At 46.0% G+C, this 26996-nt stretch overlaps 1 protein-coding gene and 1 non-coding gene across 5 annotated transcripts in view; both read right to left on the bottom strand.

Annotated features, from left to right (window-relative positions):
- The window catches only part of WWOX (WW domain containing oxidoreductase), an 897467-nt gene that overhangs the window by 498321 nt on the left and 372150 nt on the right, over window positions 1–26996 (bottom strand). The gene's annotated exons all lie outside the window — the stretch shown is intronic.
- On the bottom strand, window positions 15898–15970 carry TRNAA-AGC (transfer RNA alanine (anticodon AGC)). Its single transcript has one exon. It is a non-coding gene; the product is annotated as a tRNA-Ala (tRNA).

Raw genomic sequence — 26996 nt, 5'->3', positions numbered from 1 at the left:
TTCTGAGAGTGGGGAACTCTATTCATTTCGTCAGGTCACGGGCAGATAGACAAGAACAAAAACAGAGTCTTCACATTAGTGCTGCATAAAAATGACCACCGGACATCATTAACCAGCGATGCGCACCACAGTGGACGTTTAGAGACAATCCTTCCAATTGTCCTTTCTCCCCAGCAAGCCCTGTTCACTCAAGTGTGTTCAGGTACTCAGTTACATTCAACACAGACTAATTCACTTACCCTCAACAAGTGGGCTATTGATTTTTGCCTGTTTTCAGAACAGCCCGGGGCTTTCTGAACGACAATAGCGTCCCCTATTTAAAAATAAAAAAAGAAAAATCACGCAATTCCGGGGGAAATGCCCTTTCACTCCTCACAATCAGGTTCGCTCCACATCTGTTGGGACCTGTTCCCATATTCAGCTTGGAGCCACTAATTTCCACCATCCTTTTCTCACCTTGCTCCATCGGAATCTGGCATATTTCTCACCTTTTTAAGCTGAGAGGTCAAGAGGATCTGCTTTCGTTCGGGAAGGGTTTATGTGAAGGGTAACAAAGATTCGCCAACATAGCAGGAACAAAGCCTCGGGCACCCCTGTTTTCTTTCTTTTTTTTTGAGAATCAACTTATGAAAAACAAGCAGCCTCACTTCAAGTTTTCCCAAAGGCAAAAAGAGTAAACCCAAGTAACCCTTAAATTCCTACTTCTTTATTTATGAGAAACACTATCCTTTACATAAAAGGAAAGCAAGAGAATGGATAAAAAACATGACACAAAATTTCAAATGTACTAAACTCTTTAAATGAAAGTAGTGAACAATAAAAAGGAGACTATAAATAGAGCCAATTAATGTTGAAAAGAATGATCCATTTTATGTAAATTAGGTTAAGTTTTAATACTAGTCCAGAGGTGAACTGTGACGTCTTTGAAGAAACCACGATGACTGGTTGTGGACTGTAACGCTGACCGCCATAAATCCTAAGCGTAGCATGAACAAAGTCCTTAACTTGGGGGAGGGAGGCGGTAGGGACCCCTCTGACAGACTGCGTCTCCTAACTGGGATATATTTGGACAATAGGCATTCACGTAGCTGCTGTACAAAGAAATAAAGCTGCCCACCCAATTCAGATGCTGAGTCTATCAGAAATGTGCTTGTTTCAGCTGCTTTCCTCACTCGGAAGCACCTGAACATGCATGTTCATTAGGGGGTCATATATGGGTGCTGGATAAGAACACACACACAACCACTCGACCAGTGAGTGCCTCAACCTTGCTTCATCAAACATGCTTCCCGCCGCTTTGATGAGGAGCAAAGAGAGGTGGGTGTGCGCCTCGCCGCCCATGAACGCCAGGAACGCTGCGCAGGACAGACCTGTGTCTCTACACACAAGCCCCGGCCGCCACAGCGGGGTCCTGGCGTCTCTAAATAATGACGTGTAACAGTTTTGGTTGTTAATGAGGTTGCTCTGGGAATGACCGTGCGTGCACTGAGTGGTTGCGAAACTTCAGGCACATTTTCGACTGTTCAGTTAGCACAATGGGAAAAGAAAAGTGGCTGTCCTTTTTACCAGGGCCAAAGGAAAGAAAAAAATAAAAAATGAAAAAAAGGCTCTCTGGAGTGGCCTGACCTCCCCTCGGCTGAGAACAGAGAAGAGAGGGCTCCCCTGACCAGAGTCCTGCCTTTGTGTTGTGCACCTGGAGGGTTTTTGTAGGTTTTTTTTTTCTTTTTCTTTTTCTTTAGAGCTATGAAGTCGAATCGTCCAGTATTGATTACTTACAGCCTGCCTGAGCGTGGCACACCTGGAGAAAGACGGAGGAGGCAGGGTGCATGAGGTGAGGCCAACATTTAAAACCTAATAGGGGAACAGGAACAGTAACGTATAGAGTATCACCAGGTGGCAGGCTTAGAGGACAGGGACACATCAGACATCCCCAGACGGTCAGAGTTAAGGTTTAGCCATATCTGAAAGGAAAAAATAAAACGGGCTTGTCAACTTATTACTGCGCCAAATTAAGGACAAAATCAGAGAGAGAATACAGAAAAAGAAAAGAAAAAGAGGAAAAAGAAGGAAGGAAATAGTAACAATCATCTGTCATCTCCATGAAAAGACATTTAACGTTAAAAAAAGGGTGGGTGAAGGATACAATTCTAAAATAGGTGACGGTTTTTGTTTAAAAAAAAGGATACAATGTGTTTTATGAGAAACTCACTACTTGGTCTCTAATTTTCCCATTTTTAAACAGTCTAGGGGCAATGCTGTCACAGATGGGCCTCTGGGATCTGACAAATGACCATTTTCTTCCACTCATCCTTGTACTATGTCTCAGCACCATCTTGGCACACACAAGCTCCATGAACATTCACTGAATAGACGAGGGGCCGTATTTACAGATGAACACCTGCCAAGGAAAGCATTCCCCTGGGCCAGGGAGCTGGGGAAGAGGGGACAGGATGGCGAATTGTGGAGGGTGTGGTGGCGATACTTTCCCCAGGAATTGCAGTGTGTAAAGAAGACATTTCAAGCCCACCCAAATGTTGAAGCATCAGAATGCTGGTTAGTGTCTTCCAGAGGCAGGTTCTAATTTTTAAGGGAAGTCACAGAGATTCAGATGGATGGACAGTAATCACTTGGTGTCCTTGTCCCAACCCTACTGAGTCCAGCCAGAGAAGCAACAAAGTGGAGGTGGAGAAAACAGATTACCTCTGACACTTGTTGGAGAATAAGACCGACTTTATTCAGAGGGACTACGGCCACTGGCATAGGGACCACTGCCATGGGGTTTGTAGCAGGATGCAGACACTGGGCTCAACTCCAAAAACGAGGCAAAGGGGGATTTTATAGCCAAGGAGCAGGGTGGGGAGGGTTGGTGGATGGAAAGAAGAGGGTAGGGTAATTCTTGCTCAATGACCTAACTGGATTCTTGCCAAAGGCAGACCAGGGTGATCAAATATAACCTGGAGGATGAAGAGGGGTGGGGGCGATGAGGAAAGTGATCAGACATTCGGGGTGGGGGATTCCTGCTAGACCGCTTGGACAGCACTCCTGCTAAAATCGAGTGTTGCGAAGAAAGATGTCTAAAAGTCGAGGCTTGCAGGTGAAGAGGATTTAGAGGAGGCTGATTGGTTGGTCAAGGTCTCTTTCAACTTCATCTCAGGGTTTAAACTTTTTTTTTGGTGGGGGGGACATTGTTTCCTGTGTTCATCCAGTGAGCACCATTTCCTGACAGAGAGGGGATCTCTATGACGCAGAGGAGGCTGGTGAGAGGACAGTCTCTGGGGTCAGCCAAACATGTGTGATGCAAATGTGGGTGACGCAAAAAACCACAGCCCCTCTCTCAGCGCTGCAGAGGGCTGAGAGAATATGATGGACATGACACACAGTGCGGACCCTGGCCCTGGAGGGGGCCTTGATAGACAGCAAGTGAAAGAGAAAAAAGGAGAGAAATCTGACTCCATTTATCACTCCACCTCAATCTCATTCACAAATCTCCGAAAATGTGCGGGAGACTGCAGAGGTAAAGAGTATTAAGTCTGGCTGAATCCGAGAACACAGAAAGGTTCTTGAATCAGGGAGATGAGAAAGGAAAATTAACCAGCATTGACAAGTGAAAAGTATTATGGAGCAGACAGCGGAGATTCAAGTCCCTGACCATGCTACGTGACTTGAGGGAAGGCACACAGTATCTCCAAGCCTCCATCTTCTCATCTGTGAAATAGGGACAATGAGAGTACCTACTCCTAAGTGGCCTGAACGAGGCTCCTACAAGACAAGCTACGTAAACCACTTCCTGTAGTGCCCAGAGTACAATGATCATTGAAGAAATATGATTTAGTATTATTATCACTATACTATCATGATAATCATCAGGACAGAATATCTGCTTGGGAAACTTGGCAGGAAAAACACGTCTGCTTCAGATCTCATTTATCTTTTGCATGCAGAGAGATGATGCTATGAGCACGATGCCTCACGCTGTCAAGCCGGTAAGATCCAACCAGAAGAGAACATGAGAATAAAATATGAATGGATCCTCAAGAAACAAGTTAACTCCCAGAGTTCTCTACACTCTGACAAAAGAGGGATTCTGTTAGCGTGATTAGTTCAAAACAGGGTATTAAGCCCAGTGGAATCACTTTAAAATAAGGCTCTAATTTCAGGAACCTAAGGAAGGCTGCATTTTAATAAGATATTTCATTGTATCCCAAATATAAAACTATTGTTTGCCTGACTCTATGATTCATTGTTAGACAGATACTGCGCTGGTACTATAGCAAAATGAAACACGCAATGATTTAGCTCATAAAACAACTGGATCGTAAGGCAGAGCACAGCTCGGCAGTTTAAACAGAGCAGAATACCCCTGAGTACATACATAGTCTGGTATTCCCAGCTGGAAATTCACCTTTCTCTGCTCTTCCGCAGAGAAAATCACTGAAAGGGTCCGCTAACAATACCATTACTGTCTCCCTAACTTAATCCTTTGTTCCTTCCAAAGAAAAGACTGCCGCTGATTATGAATATTCCATTCTACAATTTCCATCAATTAATACACCACCGTGTTCTTATTATGGTATTAATAGCTTCTTGATTTACATTAGAGAGTGTATATTTTACACCATGGGTAAAGCTATTTTTTCCCCTTTAACAGAAAGTGCTTTTACAAAAAGAACTACAATTTGGAAAATGAAGGTGAGGGCTATGGATAATGGCTTGGAAATAATATATTCTATTCTCCTTCCTGTTTTTTCTTTTTCTCCTCTCTGCTGGGGAATTCCTATTCCCTAGTTAAGGGGGGCAGGGCAGCTCCCCTGAACCACCGTTGTCCTTCGACCTCCCATCTGGGAAGGGACATCCTGCGCTGAGCTGGTGTTTCTCTGCAGGTCTGCCTCCAACTGTCCACGGAATGCAGAGTTTGCAACTTGCCTTTCACAAAACCCAAGGAGTCAAAGAGCAGCCCAGCCCCCTCCAGGCAAACCAAGAGAGGCAGGTAGTAGTGAAGAAGAAAAGAAGAAAGGGATGATGGTGATGAAGGAAGGGTCTGTTTGAGCCTGGAGAGAGGCCAACCTGGATCTGCCTCTCCATCCGCGCCAGGCAGGGGGCCGCCTCGCCCTGGCTGTCACTTACGTCCCCTGAGCCCTAGACGACTTACCTATAAAATCACGGATTCATGTCCACCTCCCTGACGTTGTGCGGGAAGTCAATGAGGGCGTGTGGGTCTAGGCAGGTGGCAGGCGGGTGACAGAGGCTCAGGAAGGAAGGGTGGTGGCCTCTCTCTTCCCAAGCATGTCCAAAGCCACAGATGCCCCTGCCAGGACTGAAATGGTCACGGGGCAGCACGCAGCCTTCTCCCAGCTGCCTCGGGCAGAGGCTTCTAGATCCAGGTCACCCCGACGGTGATCTTGCAGTCCGTTCTGAACTCTGGCTCCAAGAATGAACACTTCCAAGGTGGCTGTTCAAAGGAGTCTGCCTTGAACTCGCTCAGTGGCCTGTGCTCAGAGCTCACATTGGTCCCCTTGTCCTGCTATAATTTCCAGGTGTTTTCTATCGCCATGAGGACTTACTGATGCATCCAGAAGATTCTAGACTCAGTCCCACCACTATGTGGTTGGTCGCAAGGGTGCAGAGCAGCTTCACCTGTCTGGACTGTTGCCCCACAAAACTGTCGCTGATGAAGTCACAACTGGCATCCTGCACCTGTCCCCCATAGAGGCTTGGTCCATGGAGGGTTAAAAAAAGTGAACAGGTTGCCAGTATTTGAAAGTGGAGATACTTCCTACAAAAAAACTCCGAGTCCAGCTTCTCTTTAAAAACAGTCTCAGGAACCAACAGCTGGAGCTGGAGAGCCGTCACCCTCAAATCTGAGTCTCCACTTGGCCTACTTCTCCTTTTATGTTAAGTAACAGGGGAGCTGAGCCTGCAGCACCTCTGTGTCCTAAAAATGCTAGAGTTCAGGCACTGCCACTTGGAGAGCAGTCCGCCCTTTTCTAAGAAGGACCCATTCCCAGAACACGTCTGCAAGGCATATAGAGACCGTCTTTGGCATCCCCGGGTCGCTTTGTGCAACCTGTATCCACCCCCCCACTGCCTAAACCTAAGTTACCGGGCGACGTGCACGTCCAGACCTTCAGAGGCACAGGTGCCAGTGGTGATTGACAGGGTTGGGTTTTGCTGTATTTCTCGTAAAACTGTGTCAGGAACGATTAAATGGCGAGGGCTGGAAGAGAGACGGAGAGACCCCTCCTGAGGCCGTGTCTACACATGACCAGAGCCGTCCACAGGGCCAGCTTAGTGAAAAACACCAGTCAGAGGGGCCGCGTGATTGAACTGACAGGCCAATTCCCAGCCAGGGAAAGCAGCCTTGGGCTATGGCTGGGGGCAGGGCAGCTGGCCCTTTGGTTTTTTTCCCCATTTAAAGCACTTTGCAGAGTCCCGAGCCCAAGGTAGAGATTCAGTTCAAATGTCTGCGGATTGATTGATTAATTTAAAGCCCGTGAGAGATCCCGGAGGCTCGCAGATAAAGCTAGAGGAGCTGAGAATTTTCCTGTCTTCCTCAAAAGGAAAATGTTCAAGAAGCAGCCCCCTAATTGGAGATGATTTACATTTCTGTCTTGATCTTGGAATTGGAGGAGCCGACGGGAGCCTCCATCAGCAACCACCGGAGTCTGGCCCAGAGTGGCTCCCGGGTCCAGATTCTTACCTGATACCTTCAAGTTAAGGACCAGCTCGGTGGGCCCAACCAAAGTGTGATCTCGTTCTTTAGACTGTGGGGGGTCAAATAAGTTGTTTTGGACTTATCACCAATTCTGCCTCAGCAAGTCACTGAAATTCCCGGTGCCTCAGCTTCCTCGCTGAGAAATGGGCATTCACATGAGCTGCTGATGTCAAGCACTTAGCACAGCATCCAACTCAGCTGCTCACCAAAAGGCACCTTTTATTATGAAGGACTACGACCATGACAGATGCGGTCTCACCACACGCAGAAGGTAAGACTCCAGGGACTGCTCTAACTCAATGCCCCTTCGGGGTGCTCCACAGTCAATTGGAGATTAATGTCTTTGGCATTTTAGTGGAGTAATGCCCCACATTTTCAGCACTGTAACCTTGAAAGGAGACTTCAAAATGTTTGCGTGCCCATTGCCAAAGAACACACCAATCGCAAGATGCTTCAGGGTCCCCAGTGTTGTCTACCTGATTAAGGTACCCGTGGATCCTCGAAGTCTCTCCCCGGGTAAGGTCTCTCACCCTAAAGAGAGATCTCTGGCTATGTGCTAAATTTTATCAGAGCGAAATGAACCAAAAATGCATGTGCAAAGGATGGCGCCAATGTGGACCAGGATGTGAAGTTAATAATACCTCATAAATTCAATTTGCATTCCCCTCTTGATTTTAACCAAACCTACATAAGCTTTCCGAAACAGGCAGTCATTTGAAATCCCGCCACGTGACAAGACAGCCTTACACATTTTAAAAAACCATCCCTTTAATCAAGCACACCACACAATGTGGTTTTAACTGGTTCTAGAATCTTCTGAGAGTGAAATATTTTCTGTTTCTGGGCCAGAACTGGTCATTTCTTCTGGAGAATATGATGTTTGAAAATCAGTTCCTCCTATTATAGATTTCCCCCTCAGCTTGTAGAAAATCCATGATTCCCTAAACATTGGTCTTTGAAAGCACATTGACTAAAATCTTCATGCTTAATTCATGAAGCGCAGTCTGGAGATTAGTGGAGCTGGACATAGACCAGGAATACTTTATCATATTCTAATAAGCAGAGGCTGAAAATTGCATTTCTAAAGCTACAGTATTAAAGGGCAGACCGCAAAACATGACCCAAACATAACTCAGTAGTTTTACAGTGTCTGAAAAGGCTTTGATATGATAAAGTGTGCTGACGAGTGGAATAAACACAACTAGAAATTTCTGAATTTAAAAAGGAGAAAAGGCGGGGGGGGGCTAGCAAACATTCACTATATTTGTGGAAAAATATATATTATGAACTCATATACTGTGATTCCTATTAAACAAGTATTGAGGACGGCTTCACATCACGGAAGATGACTATAGCACCACAGTTTGGGGGTTTGGAAAGCATAAGAGTGTGAAAGATGAAAGAAAATAAATAAAACGAGCCTAATGAGGTTAATTTGAAGGCTTCCCAAAGAATTTCAGTGCTGGCTTTTCAACCTTTCTTAAAACGGGTCACCAGCATTTGTTTCTGAGAGTAGATCGCTCATGAGGGGCGGTTGCCTGATGGTAGATGCCAGCGCTTAGAAAACGGTGCAGGAGAAGAGCCGTCCCTCACACAGGCAAAAATCATCTGCACAGTGATGGCAATGTGTAAAAGCAACCCTAGAACCCGAATACATGAGTCAGGAGCACGTGTGCACCAAGTGCCTGGCACACAGTAGCCGCTCTAAGTATCTATTCAATCGACTGATTAACGGATGAAAGATAAAGAGTAATGGAAACAGGTCCCCCCCATGCCACGAGAGCTGTAGACCGTTGGATCTACTCTATCGAGTGTTTGCTAAGCTGTTTTCTCTTTACAAAGGCAGCCACTGATTGAAATAAACGAAGCATTAGGTCAAGAAGAGTTTTCACAAAGACAGGAGCTTCCAGACTGTAAGCACCTGGACCCGCCGGCGGCTCCAATATTCCTATGCAGGAGTAGGTGGGGGCAGGTGGCAGCGATCAGGTTGGCAGGGGGTGGGGCGCCGGAGGCCCCATGGATTTGTCTTTCAGGTGCATCTGCACAGCTGGAACATGGGTTATCACTTAGACTGCATGCTCATCAGGGAAGGTGTCAGGGGATGCTCTGGAGATGTGGCCGTTGGGGGTTGTGTATGAACCCCACCTCTCAAAGCCAGCCCTCATCACGGCTGAGATCAGAGGAGAGAGATCAGAGCAGATAAAACCTGCTGATTTCTCTGATTTTCTTTTTATGCGTGAGCATTCATCAGGCTCCCTTCACTCAAGGAAGAGGAGTTTACCCTCTTACTTTCTACCATGTTTACTTCCCAACAGAACCTCCCTGCTGGCCTCCAATGACACAGCCCATGCTTTCCCCCAAACAGGCCTTGACATGAAAAAATGTCACCTGTAGACCCATAGGATTGGGTCTCCTCCTCTTCCGCGGGCTGGTCCTGCTCATCCTTCACGTCCCAGATGGCCTCATTGGTGGAATCCCTCTTAGCACCCCTGATGGACTGGCCCTAATGGACTGCACCCCCAGGCTGGACTGGCTCTTCCAGCAGTGGGTTTCCACGGCATCCCATGTCAGCCCCACCACAACCCCGACGACACCTTAATTACTGCACGTGGCCCCCCAGACTATACACTCTGGAAGGGCCAACATCTTGACGGGGAACCCACTGCATCCCCAGGGCTAGTGCTGAGCCTCACAAGGTAGGACCTTAAATTATATTTATTGCATCGGACAAATGAACAGATAAAGGCGGAGACTCCAAAACATCCAATCCTACAGGTGGCTGTGGAGATCACCCTGTTTTGTATTCCATTTTCTCTTAAAAAAATTAATAAACTCTGTTGTGTGGTATGTATATTACACACCAGGCAGGATTTCAGAAAATGTGATTACTACAAAAGACGAGCGGAAAGAACAAAGGATGAGAAACTACTCACATTCCCATCACTGAGTATTTTCCTCACGCTGGGTATAAATTTTACCCACTTTGAACACTGAGGTTCTTTTCTCTCCTGCTGAACTCAGACTACTGACGGGAGTACCTGATAAGCCATGCCAAAGCCATTCTGAGTACGATTCGCCCATCAAGGCATCCTCATTCTGCGGGCTCTGTCTTAAGCACATTGTTTACCTCTGACAGGTAAACACGGCCACGAGGTAGAGATGGAGGACCCCACTGCTGAGAGATGTAGCCTTAAATACAGCCACTCGTAGTCATGTTGGTTGCAAACATGTGCATGGCCTTGATGAGTGCAAGGTCCCAATCGGAAGTGCACGTCAGGTGCTGGGGGGAGGCAGAAGGCACACAGCTCCCAGCTGAGGGGATTAAAGGCACCAGAAGACTCTCAGATGTGAGCCAGGAGGAGTGGGCTTTGGTTCCAGTCTCAAGGAAGGGGAAGAGATACACGTTCCGTTTCTCTTGTCTTGTAGCTTCCCTTGTTCTGTTATTGCCAGACCTTCTGCCGGGAGAACCGTATCTGAGTCCTAATCTATCTCTGCGGCCGTTGTCGGCACCGAGGTGCAAGTCTCCCATTCCCGGCGGACACTCTCACAAGGTCTGCAGTGTCTTCTCCTGCAACCGCAGCCCTGTCTGTGCTGCAGCCTCCAGCCAGAGGTCCCAGAGCCTCCTGATGGATTCTTCCCCCAAACAACTCTGGCTCCTGGGCCAGCTCCCTTTCCGGGGGCCTCAGACGGTAAGGATGGGGTTAGAGTGAAAGCAAACCACCACTTCCCTGAGAGACCAGCCCCTCCTGGTTCCCTTAATTACCGTTCTTTACTTGCAATATGCATCAGCTGGTATTTAAATAAATAAGGAGGAATTTCAAACACAGAAACTATGAAAATGAAATTGCTTTACTTTCCATCCCAAGGGACTGAGGCTGCAGAGTCCTCTGAATGCCAAATAAATAAATAAAACTGTAAGTAAGTGTCGAGTTGGAGGCAGCTAACGTACAGGGGAAAAAGGAGCCAGGGGTGGCCCACGGCAACTGACTAGTGTCTCCGCTCCCCACGTGCTCCCTGGGAGTCCTTTAGGCACAGAATGCAGAACCACCGGGAATATCGGCCCCTACAGAACAGAGGTAGGGATGCCTTGGTTTATGTGATCTGGAAACCACAAGCCATGGCAAGCTGAGGATGGAGACTTTGCAAATGGGTTCTGGATGACGGCAGGGTAGGGGACAGGGTGAGCTGGGTTCCCATTAACATAAACAAGCCCCGAATCAACAAGATGACTTTGGGTCCATCCTTAGCCCTCTCTGGCAAGAGTCAGGTAAGAGAGAGAGGGCAGACCCTGTGGTAGCAAATATAAAATGAAGAGCTGGTTGGAGGTTCTGCTTCTATATCAGTGTTGCTGAGAATAAGAGTCCAGGGAAAGCTCAGGAACTGACTTTGCAGTGCTGCATGGGGGGATGTGAACTGATGTACACACATATGCATATGGGTTTGCTTCATATATGAGGCTTAAAAGGCCCCAAGGACTGCAGGAGATGAAGCTGAGGACAGGTTAAAGGATAGGTGTTAATAAGGCAGAGGCAAAGAGGGGCTGAGAAGTGGCTATATAATGCTCTTATAGGGGACTGGATCAACATTATCGCACCTCATCCTCAAACGGATCTTTCCCAATTGGCGGAAGAAGAAACTGGGACTTATATAGGTGTGCCTGATCACCCAAGCTGGAGGGGGTGATGTTGGGGCTCAGATGCAAATAAGGTCATCTGCCTCCAACTCTGGCTGCTAGAGGAAGAAACCCAAAGATAATTTTTGTTTGTTTGCAGTGTGGAAATGGATTTGCCAATGGACCCAAGCAGAGGATGCCATCAGCTTTCTCTCTTGCCAGCTCTGTCTCTGTCTCATCTCTCCTTCTCTCTGGTTCTATGCGTGTGTCTCACTCTTTTTTTCCTTTGTTTGCAATAAACAGCTTGCTGCAACCTGGGAAGCTGCTGCCAAGCAGCAAGGCCGCTGGGTCAGCTGTGTAGGGTAAAGGCACACAGAAAGCCCTCCCTGGCCTTCTGTAGCAGAGCAGTCCCTGGAAGGAGTCAGGGTCCTGGTTTTCTGTATGTTCAGTCCTCAGTCCAGCACTTCGGCCTGGAAACAGGTACTGTGATTGGCCAGATGTGATCACATGCCCATCCCCGTGGCTGGGGGGGGGGTCGTGGTGGTCATTTTGAGGTCAACAATCCTATCTCCACCACAAAGAGTGAGACAGGGCAGTGTGAGGAGGACAAGTGTGATGGGGAAAGATGCTAGGCAGACAGAGCTTTAGTTACAGCAATAAAAACCCAGAATAAAGCCCTGTGACCCTCCAAAGAGTCGGGATGCAGTCCAGGGAGAAAGGGAGGAGAAAAGGTGGTGAAAGGCAGGACGGGACAGTGTTGCCAGGAGTCTCAGCCCTCGGGGCTGCTGTAACAGAATCCCACAGACCAGGTGGCTTAGAAACCACAGGCATCTACTTCTCACAGTTCTGGAGGTGGGAAAGTCCAAGATCAGGGGGCCGGCAGATCGGGCGTCTAGGGAGGGCGTGCTTCCTGGTTCGTGGGTGGCTGTCTCCTCACTGCATCCACGTGCGGAGGAAGGGGCTGCAGAGCTCTCTGGGTCTCTTTCCCGTGGACACTAATCCCCTTCCTCGGGCTCGGCTCTTATGACCTGATCACCTCCCAATACCGTCACATTGGGGAAATAGGTTTCAACATATGAACTTCAGTGGGGTGCAAACATTCAGTCCGCAGCAGAAACCACTGCTCTGTCCCAACTACTCTCTACCCCTTCCTTCCTTGGCTACAGAGCTTCCATACTTATTTCCAGAGGCACCCTGGAGCCAGGACCAAAGACGGCATTTCCCAGCCCGCCTGGCCATTAAGTCCCCAGCTTAATGTGTCTATGGAGAAAGAAGCACAAGTCTCGGGTGGGGCTTCTAGAAGGCTCCATGAAAGGGAGGAGGTGAGACTCCATTCCACCTTTTCAGCTCCATGCTGCCCGGTCACTCTGGATCGGGGTAGGGCCTGGAAGATGGAAGCAGTGTTGCAAAGCGGAGAGAAGGGGGGCAGGATCACTGATGATTTTGTGAAATTCACATGAACTCAAAAAGTTTTACCACCCTGGTCGGGTCCTGGTTATCAGCAGCCAAATGTATCCACCTGGGCTCCAGTGCAGGCCTGCCAGGACCCTCCGGGCCTGGCTTTCCAGCTCGAGCCACCGGTGATGGCAGGGCCACGCTGCTTTCTCTTTCTCCTTCTGCTTCTACCACGAGACCCCCTGAGAACCCAGGGGTGTGAGAATCAACCCTGGTCCTAACAATGTAAACACTCCCACTCATCATATTTCTCATCTACATCTCTGTTCTTACAGCTCTCATTCAACTCAGGAACTCGGAAGAAACTGTATTTTGTTCAATATCATTAAGTGCTTGGATGGTTATTTGAGATCACGCCACCCTTCCCCAGATACCAGCTACGGGCAGAAAATACACATATTTTCTATTTGGGTGAATTAGAATCTGACCTCGAAACAGTAAAAACAAAACAAAATGGAACAAAAATAACACATCTATTTTGCAAGAAGCTTCCTGGATGATGAGACTGGTTTTTTTTTCATACCACGGCGTTCTTCATTTTCTCGTATGTACATCATAGATTGTAATACGAAATGGGTATTGACTGCAGCTGAGGTGGATATCCACGTGTATTGACCTCAGAGGTAAATATTGACTGAGACAAAGGTAAAATCGATGCTTACCTTGAGGGATAATAAATCTGGATATCTATTGAAATAAGAAGTCAATAGACGCATTGTTACAAACACCCGTGGTTAGAGTCACTTGAGCAGATTTGCACAGTGAGTGGCCAGTGGTTGCTCCTGAGAAAACCAGAGGCAGTGGTAGAAGTTCACGGCGGCTGCGCTGACCGCCTTCTCCCACTTCACTCCTCTGCTTTGTCACCAGCCACCCCGGACTTCGTAAATAACCCCATCCTGCCCTGTCAAATGAAGTAGTTCAGCCCCCACCTTCAGGAAGCAGTTACTGAGTGAGGCATTGGTTATTTCAGTCTGCCTTCCCCATTGCAGGAAAAAACTGCTATGGGTATCTCCATTTTACAGCTTGGTAAACTGAGGCTCAGAGAACTTGAGACACTCATCTAAGATGGCAGAGATGCTAAAGGGTGAAGCTCTCAATTCAAAAACAGTTGTCTGATGTTAAATTTGTTATCTTTCCAACGTGCCACTGTCTTCCGGTAACTCTCATAAAACTGGGACTCAGGTGAGGGACATAAATGTCAGAGAAAGGTGAATGTGGAGATCAGAGGGGGCGAAGAAAGGTCTCTTTGCTATAGAAAGTGACACTAACAATTTCTCTGCAAAAGTGGACAAGAAGTTTTTGTGACCCCACTTCTCATCACTGCCATCCTTCAGCATCATTACAGCTGAGTTTCGCTGAGTCGTGACTATGCCAGATATCGTGTTAAGCACCTTACAGACCTCACTTTGATGAACTCTCATAACCCTATGAGGTCATGTAGTATATACTTGGCCATCTATCCAACATGAGTTCTCCATTTCTCCCTTGACGGCCAAGCCCAGTGCTGGCCTGCCATCCCCGCTCCATGACATGACTGGAACTGGGCTACAAACCTTCCATAGCCTAAGCTCCCAATCACGGTGGGTCCAGATGCTCTACAGACTGTTTAGATGCAGGCATTTGATACAGTTCTGGTCAAGGAGATGTCAGGGTAAGTCTGCTGAGAGGCTCTGGGGAAAGGTCTCCTTGTTCCTGAGAGATGCCCACAAGAAGAGAAAGCTAAACAATCCAGATGGGAGACAAAGTAGGGAATGGTCATTTCTTCTCCACAGGGACCAGCCTGGGTTTATCTCTTTATCCCAGCACGCTGCCCAGTGTCTGCTACGTAGCAAGTGTTCAATCAATTAACATTAAGTGAGTAAGGTGTTAAAAGTGTTAAGAGGTACCCAGGACACCTTAGTAGGAACGAATCCTAGACACAGGCTCAAGGGACGGAATGACCTCACCTTCTCTGAGCCTCTGTGTCCTCCAAGAAAAAATGGACTAACCCATCGTGTAAGCAGCTTTTATTAGTTCCACGATTCTAGTAGTGAGAGTTTCGCTCCTGTACATGACCTGCTTTAAGCAAGTTATGAAGCCAGTTCAAAAGTAAGTGTCAAGAGTCTGAGAAAGGGTGGACTCTGCTGCTGAGTAAGACCTTCCTGACAGCCGGGCTCATGTAAGTACGGAACAGCCCCATCCTGCCCACCCAGGACAGTGACTAAGTACTTCACCAGTGGCAGCCTCAGGGATTCAGGCTGCAATTTGATGCCACGGCCAGAGTCTTCATTATCTGCACCCAAAGCCATGAGTCAGGTCTCCTTCTGTTTGCCAAATGCCACAACCCATTCACATTTGGGGCTATTGTCACCTGGCAGCTATTTCAAGGGCTTCAAAAAAGAGCCGCCTGGGAAGAACTTCACCATTTATCTCACCAATATCAACCTTCTCTGCAGCCACACGAGGCCAGCCAACAGCTGTGCAAAGGTCAGTGCGACCGTGTACCGTCACAGCCACTCCGGACACAGACACATAATGCTGAGTTTAACTATAGGGTCATGGGAAGATTTTATCCTATTGCTACAGCTTTAAAAAAAAGTGGTTGAGTCCCTTATAAACACTAGTCCCTTCTAAGGGGAGACCCACATGATCTACATAACCTCAAGTAAACATGCAGGGAAAGGATGTTGCTTAAAAGACTTACCGTTTCCACCCACTACAACACAGATAAACCTGAAAACACGCATTAAGTGAAGGAAGCCAGACAAAAGAGGACAAATATTGTATGATCCCACTTAAACGACGTATGCAGAGTAGCCAAATTCCCAGAGATAGGACGCAAACTGGTTATCAGTGGCTGGAAGGAGGGGGAGTCAGTGTTTCATGGGTACAGAGTCTCAGTTTGACATGATGAAAAAGTTCTACAAATAGAAGGGGGTGATGGTTACACACAATGTGAATACACCAAATGCCAATGAACTGTACCCTTAAAAATGGTCAAAATGGTAAAAGAAAAAAAAAAAAAAGGACTGTTTCCTGACAGCAATGAACTGGTACTCATTAGGATGATTTGAAGATTTTTTTTAATGCTTTTTTGTTTGTTTGTGGGGGTAGTTAGTTTGACTGATTTATTTCTTAATGGAGGTACTGGGGATTGAACCCAGGACCTCATGCATGCTAAGCATGAGCTCTACCACTGAGCTATACCCTCCCCCTCACTGGGCCATTTTGAACGTTTCTCAGGAAGAAGTCCTGGCACTGGGATCACAAAACACCATGCATCAGCTAACCAGTGAATGCTTGTCTCCAGCTCCTTAAAATCAAGGCAGTGGCCAGGATCAAGCATCTCTCTGTCTGGGCCACTTCACCTCTCTACTTCCCACACCAACACCCCAGGATGCCCGGTAGGTTCAACGCCAAACAAAATGACATTTCTCTTATCAACGTCTCTGTTTACGGTAATCAGGGGAGGGCAATGAGCTAGTCTCAGGATGCCAAGTGATCACTTGTTTTCAGGATAATCAATAAGTCACTTATCTTGAAAGATTCATGCAAGTTTGGAATCAATTATGAATGGGATGATGATAAAACTCAGAGAGAGAAGCTGGATTTTTTTTTAAAATTCTGATCAGAGAGTTAGCGTCCATTTGGCTGGTTTCTCTGAAATGTTACACAAATAATGAAAAGAATACACACTCAATTATGTTGTTACCAAATAGTTAGGTGACCTAATGATTTAGTAGGGATTTTTAAATTCAGACACTGTGGAATCTTGGTATAATATCTTTCAGGTTTAAAAAAAAAAAAGGAGTGACTTGCCATTGAGAAGGGTATGAAGGGTTACAATGTCATATAGAGTAGAAACAGCATGAATTTTAGACTCAAACTTGAGTAGAGTCTGAAAGTAAGGCCCCACCAGCTACAGACAGGTGGTCTAGGGCATGTTGCCTCATCTCCCAAAATCACAATTTTCCTGTGTCAAAGAGACGGCAATGGCTTCTCCACTGTGAGGCTGTGGTAAAGATTAAGTGAGACTGACTGTATGAAAAGTCTACCACAGTCCCGAGCACACAACAGGTACTCGACAGATGTTCATTATTCCTAATATCAGAACTCTGACTTGGTCACCTTGAGCAAGTTACTTAATCCTTCTGGTCACCAGCCTCTGTCCCTGTGGCGTGAGGGATGTCACCCTCCAGGCTCACGAATGTCTTCTCCAACCTTCAGGATTTCTGTGAACACTGTAACGTAGGGATTTTTACGGAGGCTTTGTCAGGTAGGCAAGATCGGTTATTCACTCAATTTCCAGCCCTCCTACCTCTCCAGAAAACAGGAGGTGGGGCTAACATTTCCAAGCTTCCACTCATGGCTTCGTCTCTCTGGTGACCAGGCCCCATCCCAGGGTCCATCATCAGTGACCTCATTAGGACAAAAGATGCTCCTATCATACAGAAAATTTCAATGGATTTGGAAGCTCCCTGTCAGACACTCCTATCACTAAGGAAATTACAAGGGTTTCAGGAGCTCTGTGTCAGGAACTGGGACCAAAGGCCAAATCCTAGCAAGGGCCAGAGGTGGAGACCAGTATCTGTATTTGTTATTCTTCCATAATATTCGACTAGAAAGCACTCAAAGAGAGGCAAGAAATCTCGTCCCCTCTCCATTTCACAAGTCAGGAAGCCGGCTCAGACAGCCCTATCTCACATCGGGTTACCTGGCACAATTAATTCACAGGTGGGCCTGGACCAAACCTCTTGAGAGTAAGGAAGACCCGCAGTTGGGATGGGAGCACAGGCCAACAGGAGAGGCCAAAAGGTGATCCCCGGCTCCGAGCCCACAGAACCAGATCGAGCTGTATCAGAAATGGAAATCTGCCTGTCGGGGGGGGGGGGTCCAGGGGGAGGAAGAAGAGCCCGGCCTCTGGGAGGGAGCCATGCCTGAGCAAGGCAGAAAGAGAGATTGTGGTGTGAAGTGACTTTGCAGAGGGAGCTGCTCAAGTCAAGGAGTCGTGGTGAGACCACCATGCGTGGCAAAGAAGAGAAGGGAAGAGTGCAGAAAACAGGGACCCGCCTGACTTCATACCTACCCCCCACGGCCAGCAAAAGGCCAGCTGGGGGCCTGTTGGTAGAGCCAGCTTTGGGGAACTGGTTAAGGGCTGAGTAAGTAACCCCGTAACTAAGGGGCTGCTCCTGGAAGAGACAAAGGCTAAGGAATTCTCAGCTTCCTGGCCAGCAGCCACGGGGATGTTCTCCATTCAGCTTAGGACCCTCCTTCAGGGAGGACGCCCACCCAGGCCTGGCCTCCCCTCTGTCCTACTCAGATCAGCGCCGGGCCTGAGCTGGCAGAGGACTTTCGACGGGCCGTACCACTTAAGCTGTCCCTGTGGTCAGAAACAGCCCGAGAGCGGTCAGAACCACAACATTATAAATCAGACGCTATATTTAGTTCACACACACATGGCTGAAGAATTTCTTTTTAGGTTCAGGGTTTTGAGTAATGGATCCCTCAACTGCCTGTGAATGGGCCTCAGCAGACTCCCAAGTAGGCCAGGGGTCATCTCGGCCCCCTCCACCCTCACCACCCCTCACTTTTTTGGGGAAATCAACTTGGTGCTTTGACTGAGGCAGGTGGAAAGCTCAAAGAATGGCAGATTCTCTCAAATGAGTTCTTTTGAGGTATTGCTTACAGGCACTGCAGGGCACAGATATGAAGCATCCAGCCTGATGAGCGGTTACACATGTACACACCCATGTGTCAAGACAGGGAGCACCTCCAGCATGGCAGGTGTCCCCTCTTTCTCCCCTGAAGACCCCCACCCCTCTGACAGGGACCCGCTGCTCCGACTCCCCTGGCACGGAGACATCTCGGAGGCTTTTGACCTTTGCTCTAATTCAGTCATACTCTGTACCTTGTTAAGTGTCCGGCGTCTTTCAGTCAACTCTCAGCCTGACTCCCAGACTTTAGAACATCTATAAAAAATAGCCCATCCGGCTCACCCATCTTGGGCGACCATTGTGTGCTGGGCTCGGAGCAATTCTCAAGTTTAATCCTCACGGCAAACTCAGCAGATGGGAATTTTTATTCCAGTTTTACTGATGAGGAAATGTAAGCAGAGAGGGATTTAGGGACCGGGTGCAAAATCTCGAGGCTGGAAATTAGCATCTTGGGAACCACAGATTCAAGTGTTTGGACTCCCAAGCCCTTATTCTTTCTTCTTGGCCAGTTTGCTTTTGACTATTGATGCCAGGGTTGGGAATAGTTCGCACAAAACTCTCTGGACAGTGCCTGAGACACCGTATGGAGCCAGAAATATTAGCTAAGGTGATGAAGATGATAAAAGTGATGATGATGATTATGCCAGGCCTTGTATTAATGTTGGAAAAGCAGAACAGAACAAGACAGACATGGTCTGCGGCCTCATGGACCTGACAGCCTAGTGTAAAGCATGTGCAATGAACATATAAATCACTTTGTAATGATAAATTGTGATTCTGAAGGGAAGGGATGGGCTGCTTTGGGCCGCAGTGAATGGTGAAGCTTAGACAACACCTCTGCCATGATGTTTTTATTCTGGAACTGTCGGAGGACATGAAGGCTGGGGACCTTCAGCAATGTCACACTGCAGTTACTCCAGATGCCTAAAATATTCCCCCCACAAGGTATGCAGCACTAACCAGCTTTGCTCTAATAAAGCTTTTCACCTGAGAGGCTCAATTACATCTGCAGTGGACTCTTCAGAAAAAGCATTTAAAAGGCAGCTTCGCCCTTGACTCTTGATTCTGCATGTCAAAAGCACTTAACTCAGAACCCTCTGGATTACCAACACCAAATCAGGGCATCCTCCCCCCAACCCCCAGCAGAGCTGGACCACCCACTGCCTGATGCTCTGACGCCAAAGGCACTTGCATTATCATTGTGTTATCACTGAATCAACTGCAGCTTGAAAAGATGAGCACAGAACCCTGATATTTCCAGGCCTCTTTTCAGGGTATCGCTGCCAAGTACATCTTCCCACAAAACCAACAATCCATATTCCCTTTTATGAGCCGGGATTGCTTCAGAAGCAAACCAACAAAACAAAACTCCTCTTAATGGATGCACTGTGATTCTAAATTCCTTTAGAGATGCTAGGGTAGCATCTCACTGGACACTGATGAGGCTGGGTTCTAGAGCTGGTGCACGAAGCAAATCTGAACACTGTCAGAATTCCTCCGGAAATGCCAAAACGTCCTTGGGTGCTGGCTCCCTACAACCAAGAGGCAGTGCTGGCTCCAGCACTGGCTCAGATCCAGTCCTCTGAGTGAACCACCAGCTAAAGCAGCTGCCTGGGTTTACAGACCAGGTTATTACTGAGCTCATGGTAACACTTCACATTCGAGCTGCTCCAACTCAGAGACTCACAAGGACAAAGACTTCAAAAACAAAAGATTCCCTTCTTCTTCGAGACCTCTGCTCAGTGGGGCAAAGAGAGAGAGCTGCCAGCACTGTGTGAGTCCCTGTTTCTTGTGCCTACAGTGAAATCTGCGTCAGTTCAACATGGACTGAATCTCCGCTTAAGCCTGAGACATCTCAACGGGGAGGTCCTTTTCTTTTCCTCATCGCCACATCCTCAGAACTAGCTCTGGCACACGCAGAAGGGTCCTTTGCAATGTCAGCAGAATGCCCTCTCATAACTAACCCACCACACGATAGGTTGTGAGGACATTCTGTAATCAGGCACAGGTTAAGGATCCGCTGGTGAGAGTAGGCGGGAGCCAGAGTTTGGCTCAATCTGATGAAGACCCTTCTAACACCTATAACTTTGCATGATAACGAGTTTACTGTTAAGCAGGGGTCATTGGTCATCCACCAGAAATGACACAGCAGAAATACACATATTTGGGTGAGGTTAGACCCACCAACAACCAAGGGAATAATGATTTGTTGTCAATAAGGTCACTGGTCAATAAAGGATGAGAACTATGAGGATTGCATATAGTTTTTCATAAAGTTAAACAGATACAAACCTCTAAACTGTCCCTATACACCAGTGTTGGCCAGTCAATTGAGGTCAACTCATACGAGGAATGTATATTTTTGACAAAATAAACCTCAAAAGTAAGCAAACGCTGATATTCTCTATTTATAAAGAATATGCTCTGATGCCACAGTTTCATCTATGTTAATATAATTAACATTTTTACCTACAGCCAACAGTAACCTCAGGCGACGAGTGTAAAATAACCCAACAGCCACTGCTATCAAAAGTACAGCTCTTACTTTATTTTTACCTTCACCTGACATACTTTGGCCGTGTATTGACCACTTAGGAACATTCTTCTGGCCGTAAATCCAATCAATAATTCACTTGTGCAGAACATATAACTGTACATTTTCTGCTCATACAAACCTGCTGATAATGAGGGCCGATTAGAGAGCAAAAAACCAAAGGCATTCATGCACCCGACATGCCTTCTCAGAGGACTGGCCTGAAAAGGATCCTTGTCTTGCCTACAAATGAAATATTTAAAACAATGTTTTGATGCCCCGAGTTATACCTGACATATTTGTCGATTTTCTCAGACGCTGGGAGTGATTAGATTTGGGGGTCAGTTACTCTAAGGTCATCTGGAGACCACACATTTTAATTTCAAATAGAGGATGACAAACCTGATAAGCAAAACTTTATAAAATAAAAGGATATGAAATCAACTTACACTACTAGTTGGTATGGGGAAAACTTTTGTATTAAGTCCTGTCATCTGAAGGTAGGGAACCTGGTGTTACAAGAGATAATTTTCCTGACAAATAACCTTGATAAGTTAAGGCACCTAGAAATGTACTGTTATAAACTACTTCCAACCAAGGAGAACACTTATTCTCAACGAGGAGCAGGGCAGAGGGGAAAAGGACTTGGACTTCATGTCTCAGGGCATTTACTCGTAAAGAACATAGTCTCAGAGGTTCCCCGTAAATCTAGAAAGATCATTACTATGAACATGCAAATGAGAAGACTGGCAGACAGGCGGTCACAACCGCAAAGGGTTAAACTATAAAGACAATGAAACGGCCTAGAAGTGCTTTAAAACTTAATTAAAACAAAACCAGTTTCTGTTAGTTTTTCCAATCCAGATTTAAGACTCATTCTGTATTATCTCTTCATATGAAAAAAGGGAACAGCAATTGAATTTTGAATTATGCTAACCCATTTTCTCAGCTATAGAAAACGTTGGCTTCCAGCCCAATGAATACAATGGCCACCCGCTCAAGACCCTTAATTAGCTAATTAATGTAGTGTCATTTTAGCAATTAGTTCGAATGACCAGATGTAACTTTTTTCTTTATAAGATCAGAATTGTAAATATTTTTTAAATACTTGTTATACTGTGCCATGTCCTGTACATTAAAGATATATAATTCCAATTAAAACCAGAAAATGACCAAGAAAGCTTTTAAATTAAAAGGGGGGAAAAAAAAGCACCAAATCGACTCCAACATGGTCAGTGGCTGATTTTCAAAGGATTAAACTCACGCGGTAAGTTCACGGATACCCTTTAGATCACTACTCAGCTAGACCTGCGACCAGGAATGACGACCTGGGCGGGCAGGCACCATGAAAGGAAACGAGGAGGCACGTTTGGGGTGGTGTGAAGAGAAGAATTTATCCTAATGAAGGCCCTAATAAACGGCAGCACAAAATGAATCATAATTAGAAGAACTCTTCACAGAAGACTGCTCTTCCTCCTCGTTTTCTCCCCAGTGCCACCATGGAGCTGAGTTTTAACTTTCAATTCTTCATTGACTCCGCAAATCAGATCGTGTCACAGGCTGCTCTTATAATTTACTAATAATCGAGCTTTTGGATTCTTAAGCTAATGTGGTAGAAAAGGAGACTTATGCTAAAGAAATCATTTCTGTGCCATTGGTTGGTTTGGTCCTTCCGTTTGGCAGTTGGTCCGCGATGGGACTAGTGGCCGACACCTCTGGACACTGTCAGCATCTCTCGTTTCTGATGGGCCAACCTGGTTCCCAGGCAATGGTACTTATTTCGGACCAGAGAGATGACCAGCTGTAATTGGGGCTCATCAGTAGTTGAAATCTTTTGTTGGCAAACAAACAAATGAACAAGAGCAAGTATGACTCTTGCTTTTTAAAGAGCCTGCAGTCTGATGGAGAAAGCCAGTGCACACTCACACAGAGAAAAGCAGGCGCAGAGATCTTGGGTGCTCTGGTGTCTTAAACCCTGTATATCATTTAGAAAACTCCTTCACAAGCCCTGGGGTTTTAACACATAGAACTGAAGTCTATGGTTTGGCGTGAAATGGCGATGCCTTCCTCGGGTCTCAGGGAGTGTTCTAAGTTCAAGTAGAGGAGCGACTTAGATTTTTCAAGCACTATTATAGACCAGATACCACCGTAAGGGATTTAAAGACATTAACACCCTATTTCATTTCTCACAGCTACCTTGTAAGGTTGATGGTGTTTGTTTTCTGAAGAAGGGGGAGCTCACATATTTCTCAGCTCACTCCTCCATCTGTAATGGAGTAGAGGGAGAGGGTCCCCCAGACCCATCAGCTCTCACATTCCACACCCGGAAGCTTAGGGACTGCCTGGTTGGCTTCCCATACTAATTGGAATTCCACCGCCATGTTCCCATTGCATATCGCTGTGCTTCTCCTGAGACCCCCCTTCCTCACCAACCTTATCTTCTGATGCTTCCTACCCGGTGGTGTCTATTCGACTAAGAGTACATACCTGCACTGCTCTGACAATCCCACACTCCTTCCTTCCTCTGATCCTTCGGTGGGAGTAGCCCTGGCTTACTGCGCCTGCCTGGTGAACGTGGTCCACCATTGACCTTTGCTGAGATATCACCTCATCTCTGGAGCCTGCCCTGACTCGCCCTCCCACTTCTTACCCTATGTCCCCCATACCTAAGCACACTTCTGTCACCATCTGTTGCATTTTATTTAACTATCTATCTCCTTGACTGAGCTGTGATTTCCTTGAGAACAAAGCAAAACCTGCCCTTTTGTCCCTAGTATGGTAACAGCCACAGAGCAGGAGTTCTGTCATTACTGCTGAATCATTAAGTGGATTTTTAATGGCTCCAAAAAGCAGAAACAGAAACAGAAAGAAAAACAGGAGCGAGATGGGACACCAAGCATGATGAAGTGCCTGACAATGTGAAGAAAGAAACTAAAACTATGAAAAGGGTGGGAAAAAAAGCAGAAGAGGTATGATGTAACCTTATTACTATGACATCTTTGGTGGTGCAGACTTCCAAAAGCAAGACGTGTCATAAGCAATGTTCACAATCAACAAAGCGGGAACAGCATTACTGATGCTATTCATTTACGGGGTATACCCTCCCCACTAAACCTGCTTACAAGCAAGCACTCTGTGGCAGATGAAACACCTTCCAGGTGTCAGGGATGCAGTTCTGGAAGCCACACAGAAAACCAGGCTTTCAGAAAACCATGAGGTTGCATTCATTTTCATTTACTTATAATGTTGATGTATCATATTGATCTTTTCCCAAATGACTCATGGCTGGAAATGAATTTCTTTCACACAGTTCATAACAACTACATATCTATCTATCCATCCATCCATCCATCCATCTTAACTATATATTTGGATTTGGTATAAATATAGCACATCACTGAACAAGAGACTAATCCAATGGTATGAATTATTATTTTTTCTTTTTTTTAATTGAAGTATAGTTGATTTACAATGTTGTGTTAGTTTTAGGTGTACAGCAAAGTATGTGTGTATATATATATATATATTCTTTGTCAGATCCTTTTTCATTATAGGTTATCACAAGATATTGACTACAGTTCCCTGTGCTATATAGTAGGCCCTTCTTGTTTATCTATTTTATATATAATTGTGTGTATATGTTGATCCCAAATTCTTAATTTATCCTTTCCCATCCGGTAACCGTAAGTTTGTTTTCTATGTCTGTGAGTCTACTTCTCTTTTGTAAATAACTTCCTTTGTATCATTTTTTTTAGACTCCATATATAAGCAATATCATAGAGTATTTGTCTTTCTCTGTCTGACTTAGCTTCACTTAGCATGATAATCTCTAGGTCCATCCATGTTGCTGCAAATTGCATTATTTCATTCTTTTTATGGCTGAGTAATATTCCATTTTGGGTGTGTGTCTGTGTGCGTGTATACATACCACATCTTCTTTATCCAGTCATCTGTCGATGGACATTGAGGTTGTTTTCATGTCTTGGCTATTGTAAATAGTGCTGCTATAAACATTAGGGTGCACATACCTTTCTAAATTAGAGTTTTTTCAGGATATATGCCCAGGAATGGGATTGCTGGATCATACAGTAAGTCTGTTTTTAGTTTTTTAAGGAACCTCCATACTGCTCTCCGCAGTGGCTATCCCAATTTACACTAACAGTGGAGAAGGGTTCCTTTCACTATGAGATTACTTTTAATTGTAGAAAAGGCAAGAGAGCATCAGCAACAGCTTAACTGTCTTGTGTTAAGGTCAGACAGTATCTAAGTATTTTCTGGAGCAGGTGGTCAACAATGTATGCCCAACTATATAATACAGTGTCACGAAGAACAACGGATGTATTTTTTTTCCTTTGAAATCGTACCCACATGACAAATCTTGTGAAAATATTAATTAGCAAGTCTTGGTTGTTGGTTAAGAACTGTGGCCAGGAGGGTACAAATGATAGATAGCAGAAACCATATTTTGAATACACTCCATCAAAGTAAAATTGTGAAACTGAATTACCCAAACAAGGTCACCTGTGCATGTGCTAAATTGGAAGTCATACCATTGACATTCCCTAGCAACAGAGTTGTCACAAAGTGGCAGCTTCTCCAAGACAACGAGGGTAATGCAAAAAGCGGGCTAGCACACTGCATTCCAAAGCTATGAGCTGGGGAGTCACCCAACATGGGTTGATGGAGATACAAAGAATGAACGTGGGGTGCAACCATTCCCCCCTGAAATGATTTAGTGACTGAAGCCCAGGAAGGTTAAGCCAATTGTTCAAGGTCATCAAGCTAGGAAGTGGAAGAGTCTGGAGTTAAACTCTAGCTGATCTGGCTCCAAAGTGAGGAATCATACCCAGGGCTATCTGAACTTCCTTCTTGGTGAATTCGGGGTGGTACGAGAGGTAAGCCAGCTAAACGATGAGCTGGTGTCAGGGCACCAATACTCACAGTGGCAGGGCTGGAACTTCAGAGACAGACGCTGGAGGTTCTACTCTGAAGACGGCTAACATCTGAACAAGCTATTAAAACATTTATATTAAATTTTATAAAAATATACTTTATATTTAAAATATGCACATATTAAAGCAGAAATAGATTTACATATTGCTGTTCTTATTTTGGAGATATATATATACACATATCAAAGATATATTGATATCATATTGATATATATATATCAAGTAAATCCAAAAGACTGGACAGAAAGTCTATCAGCAACTATTCACTTTTCATGCTCCCACCTCTCTGGAAGGTGTAAGATTCACCATCTGAAGCTGGGTTTGGCTGTGAACTGGTTTTGGCCAATGAAACACGAATGGAAGTGATGGAATGTGCTAACTCTGACCCTAGTCCTTCTGAGGCATTGGGAACCACCATTTCCACCATGAAAAGAACGTGCCTGAACTCACCGCACACAGCCTGAACTCCAGAATGAGCCTGGTGAGGCGAGGCCACGGCAGGCAACCTAGAGACATTCAGTCACTCCATTTCGGACGGTTCTTTGAGCAGCGATAGCACAGAGCAGAGACGGGATGTGAAAAGCCATGGTCAACTGATACAAAAGTGAGCAGAGAGAAGCGCTTCTAGGGTGGAAGAGGGGCAGACCTCGGAAGGATTCCTGAGAAAGGATTAAGAGGCTCAAACCAGTTCCTGGTCTCAGGGAAGTGCCCCTTCCCCACACACGTAAAGAGACTGAAATGGAAAGACACCTGCCTGGTGGCGAATGGAGACTACTGGTGCCTGTCGAGCCCAAGGCCTGCAAGCAAGGAAGAGATGCTAAAGGAACACACACAATTCACCCGTAGCCCTATTCTGAACAGACAGCAACGTCTTCTGGGAGGAGAACTTCAATCGCTGGTCATGGAATTCGGACAAAAGAAAGTAAACTGGACATCTCGTGAGCTCTGGAAAAACTTGGAAGCATTATTTGTTGCAGAAAAGTTGGTGAAATGCAGAAGTGGCATGGAGGCCGCTTAAAAGATTCCTCAAGATTCAGGC

This window comes from Vicugna pacos, chromosome 9, assembly GCF_048564905.1.
Source record: "Vicugna pacos chromosome 9, VicPac4, whole genome shotgun sequence".
In the NCBI taxonomy this organism is placed as follows: Eukaryota; Metazoa; Chordata; class Mammalia; order Artiodactyla; family Camelidae; genus Vicugna; species Vicugna pacos.
Note: the sequence above shows the minus strand (reverse complement) of the source record. Positions and strands in the feature narration are given on the sequence as shown.